Genomic DNA, 4,995 nt, shown 5'->3' with positions numbered 1-4,995 from the left:
GTTATATACAAACAATGAATCATGGAACACTACATCAAAAACTAATGATGTAATGTATGGTGACTAACATAATAAAATAAAATTTAAAGAAATAATAAAAATAAAAACAAATTAAATTAAATTAAAAATTAAAAAAAATAATAATAATAAAATTCTGTCTTTTTAATAAGCACCCCTCATGATTCTGAAGGACGGGATCAATCAGTGGACTCTACACTGAGAATGACTCATCCAAAATAAGTGATTCATACTTAAGGAAATATACACTTGGGTTTCTCATGTGGTTTGATGGTCCTAAAAATGGATGAGAGTCCTGATGTCAGGCTGAGGCCACTGTGCATTCAGCAAATGCTTTGCCAAGTTGTGCAAAAGGAAGCTTCTGCAACCCGCTAAGATAAACCCTAGTGTCTACATCCACATGTCAGCCCCTGGGAGAAGTAAACTCTTCCAGGCCAATGCACTCCCGCAGTTACCACAACATCCCAGGATGGTGCAGGACTCCTAGCCACACAGTCCTCAGGGAGTTTGTTGCTTGTGACAGGGGTAAGCATGAGGAGTATTTTTAAACTCAAATATGACTCAGATTGATGGAAGCTGCAAATTCAACTGTCGTAATTTGGGTTTTCCTAGAAGTAGACCTGAGCAAAGGCTTTGGGAGCAAGTGGTTTATTCGGGAGGGGATCCAAGACAACACACGGATGGAAATAAGGAAGTGAGGCAGAGCAAGGAGGGCAGCCAGTGAAAGGAGCATTGCTGAGCATGGTGCCACCACAGGCCATCGGGGCTGAACCCTGTTGGGGACCGATGGCAGCCAGCGTAGAACATGGCTTAGGAGAGAGAGCTGGGGATGTGTTCACCACTTCCCATGAATCATTGGTTGAGGGCTGCTTCCGGGGGGCCATTAATCCCCAGCACTTGAAGTCACTTCCGCAGGGCAGAGCAGGCTCCTCCCACCACCAGAGAGAAAGCTTGAGCAAAGAGTCACAGGGCTGGGAGCTGGAAGTCAGTCCCACCCACAAGGCACCCATGGCATCTGATAAAGCATCTATATCAATATGTGAGGTAAGTTCTTTCCAATTACAGTGCTTATTACATGGTCCCTTTAAAAAAATAAAATAAGAAAGCAAGAAAGCGAACAGCTATGGATGGAAGAAAAAGAAACACAGCCATATCTTAAAACCAGCAGCATTTCTCTAGACGAATCCTTTAGACCCATCTGTATCTTCCCAAGGAGAGCAGATTGCTTTGTGAGCTCCAGGGCTGGTGACAAACCCAGTTTCTCGCTTCTGATTTTCCCAGCTGTGTGTACAGCACGAGCGAATGCCTTTAGCAGCCTGGCAACTCTTGAGGCAATTAGGGTTGCCAAGAAATAGCTGCACTATCACTCCTGCTCTCTGCGTCCATGATTTCTCTTTAAAATTAGCATCTTGTTATACAAGGGTCCTCCATGAGGAGCCCAGAAAAGAACCTCCCCAAAATTGACAGTTTTAGTGGACTTGAGCTTTTAGTGTGGTTCTCCCCGCACTTTGACTTCAATGGAGCCACTATTCTCTGGAAAGGGAGTGTGAGTGATAAAACTCAGGAGGCGTGGCGCGGATCTGTGTAAGTGACATAATCCCAAACGCCTCTCACCTCTACCCCATCCTCCCTTGAGTGTCTCCTCCTCCGTATCTCGTCCTGAGACCAGTCTTTTTGTTCCAAGAAGAGCTGAATGTGGGAAAAGGCTGAAAATGCAGGTTTTCTTGTCCCCGAAACCTCACCTCACTCCACTAAGGTTTATCCCATTAAAAGAGCTCACAGCGTTCTAGGAATTGATTCCTGTGTGACTTGTTCGACGGTTGTGCAAACACAGGATCAGGAAACCAAAGTGACTCGTTCTGGGTTACACAAACTATGGCAGGGAGACCCGGGATTTACGAAGTTCCCAGAATCAGAAAAGAAAGAGAACGGTACTCGGCATGAGAAAGAAGACATGTTTCTTGAACATTTCTCCAGGCAAAATATTTGTACCCATTGGCGCACACATTCCCCAAAGAATAAGAACAAAATAGGAAGACTTGTGTGTTTTTACAGTTCATGAATGTAACGGGGTCTGTCCTCAGGTTTGCACTTAGGGGCTGCAGGAGACACTGTTGATGCTTCACGCATATCTCCACTGCCCACCTGAACACACCGGCAGCTGCTGGGGACAGTTCCCGAATAGGCTGGTGGCTGTCCACATTGACGACCTGCATCTCTATTCTCTGTCTGTGGTAGGTCCTCCTGCTCCCAACCCATCACAGAACCCTCAAACAAGAGGACACAGGAATCCTGGATTAATGATCCGGTGGGGCACTTGTGAGATGTTTCCTATATAGCTACTCAGAGGGGCCCCAGCCAGACTGAGCCTCAGTGTCCCTCATTAGTAACGTGTTCATCAACCCACACTTGATGTTTCCCTCTTCCCAGACTCATTTTACAAACTTCTCAGCTCAGCAATCTGAAATGCCCTCCCAAACACACCACCTGCATCCAGGTCTTTGTCTCAGGGTCTTTTTTGGGGGGAGGAGACCTAAATTAAGACAGGTATCCAAAATATAAACCAACTTTTTTTTAAAGATTTATTTATTTATTTTAAAGAGAGAGGGCATGAGCAGGAGGGGCAGAGTGGGGGAGGTAGAGAGAATATGAAGCTGACTACATATTGAGTGTGGGACCTGATGTGGGGTTCGATCCCAGGATCCCAAGATCATGACTTAGGCCAAAATCAAGAGCTGGCCACCCAACTGACTGACTGAACCATCCAGGTACTCCATCAACCAACATGCTTGCTCAAAGACTGAATCTCTTTTTCCTTTCCACTCCCAGCTCCAGAAACTTACATAAGAAACACAATCTGGCAGATAAGATCATATTCTCACTCCTTTGCAAGTCCTCGGCAGCCTCTGGGCCTAGCACCCCGAAGCTCCCCGCTCAGCTGGAAGCCCGTCTGTTGCCAGCCATCTCCAGGGAAGTCACAGAAGCTGGTAAACAAACTCTTTCCTTCACTCATCATCCCGGGTGCTAGGAAAATATATGCACAGATCTCTCATTTCTGGGCTGCCAGTTTTTAACATTTTGTTGCACATGCTACAGGTTTGTGCTATTCCTTAAGGAATGAAAATCTAAATAGAACTTTTACATTTATGGGACAAATCCCCACAGTTCAAATATCACTGCTTTTTAGCGTGAAACCATTTCCTCTTTCTCTTTGGGCTACCTTTCCCACCAACACGCCCTTTGGACATTGCTCAAAGCTATCCCTATGCAAAGCAGCCCAATCTGCTTTTCTTAAAACCCCAAATCTCTGCCCACCTCCGCAGTAGAATCTGGGACCTCGGATCTCAGGCTTGTCCACAAGAAGTGATTACAGGTTGGATGGTGTAGTCAAGCCCATTGCTTAATAGCCTGGTAAGGAGGAAGAAATGTGTACTAATGTTCTCTCTGCACAAATGAGTAGCTCCAAGCAGGGCTTGATCCCAGAACCCCGAGATCATGACCTGAGCCGAAGGCAGACACTTAACCAACGAGCCACCCAGGCACCCCCTAGGCTTGCATCATTATAGACAGGCTTTATTCACCTACTTGAATGTCCAGTGGGTCATTCAACATCATGTGCTTGTCTCTTTCAGGGGGTTGCCAGACACCCAGCATCCTGGTCCCCTTCCCCTCAACACCAGTAGGCACCCCTATTATTGTGCTCACCCAAAAAAAGTCCCCATACATTTCCAAAACCTCACCTAGAGGGCAGTACCAGCCACACTGAGAAGCACTGCCTAAAGTTGCCTCCTACATGCACTGGAATTCAGACAGAACTGTCCTCAAAATTTAAGTCCCAGTCATTCTATGAGGTCAGCTCTCCACCAACTCAGAGTTAATGCTCTCAGGCAGTGGGCGTGGCTGAGGAGCTGGCCCCGGAGCTGGAGCTGAAGAATTAATAAGCAAGAAAAGATAAATACGCTGTCCTTGACAGTTGAGAACAATTGCCATGGAGGGGAACTTAGCAATATTTATCAAAATGTTAAATGTGCATACCCTTTAATTCTGTAATTCTATAAACTCATGCCATCGGCATATTTGTGCGTGTGCAGAATGATGTATATTCAAGGAGTTTCTGTTATCCTTGGAAAATACTGGAAACTATTTAAATTTAACAGGGCACTAGCTAGATGAATTATGGCACATCCATATAAAAGGGGTATTCTATAGATATTGAGGTAGAATTATGCCAACAATACAGAGTGACCCCAATATATATTTTAAGTGAAAAAGGTGAAGTAGAGAACATTATGTAATATGTGCTTCTGTCGGGAATTTATGTGCATGTGTGTGTACATACACATGTGCTTGTGTGTGTGTGTGTGTGAGTGTGAGAAAGAGAGAGAGAGGCTTATTTGATGTACTTGTATGTGCATAGACTCTCTTTGGAAGAATTTACTATAACCTAGAAGCACTCTTTGCCCCTAAAGAAGAGAAACTGGATGGAAGCATGGGGTGAGGGGAAGACTGAGTTTCATTATATACTCTTTTCTACCTTTTCAGTTATGAATTATGTGCATTTAATACCTACTCAAACCATTTAAATTTATTTTTTTTAAACTAAGAGCTTTCCCCAATAAGGTCATCCTGGAACAGCTGTGACCCCAGGCATTAACTCAAAGGAGAGCAAATGGCCTCCATTTGGCACCAGGTGGGCTGGTAAGGGGGGACGTGTCTCTGGTGGGTGCTGAGACAACTGCAGGGACACACCCTTGTCCTCTGTCACATGGGCCCCAGCTTCAGTGGGAAGCTGGATTGGCAGGGTTTCAAAGACTCCAGACCACTGGTCAAAGAACTTGAGTCTGTTCATTAACTTTTCCCGAGTATAGCCATAGAGGCTTCTTCTAAACCTTCTACAAATGAAAGTGAGCCGAGGGACAGGCCTGAGGACACTGGCAGCCAGTTTCCCCAGCAACTACCATTCCTCTTGGCTTTTCA

At 45.3% G+C, this 4,995-nt stretch overlaps 1 long non-coding RNA gene across 1 annotated transcript; it reads left to right on the top strand.

The window, feature by feature from the left end:
• Positions 1–964: 964 nt before the first annotated feature.
• Positions 965–4,005, top strand: LOC118002385. The gene is made up of 3 exons (XR_004677030.1): positions 965–1,062; positions 2,103–2,252; positions 2,848–4,005. It is a non-coding gene; the product is annotated as an uncharacterized LOC118002385 (long non-coding RNA).
• The last annotated feature ends 990 nt before the right edge of the window (positions 4,006–4,995 follow it).

The sequence above is a fragment of the Mirounga leonina genome, unplaced genomic scaffold, assembly GCF_011800145.1.
Source record: "Mirounga leonina isolate KUSES-001 unplaced genomic scaffold, KU_Mleo_1.0 Mir_115, whole genome shotgun sequence".
NCBI lineage: Eukaryota > Metazoa > Chordata > Mammalia > Carnivora > Phocidae > Mirounga > Mirounga leonina.
This window is presented reverse-complemented; position numbering and strand designations above follow the sequence as displayed.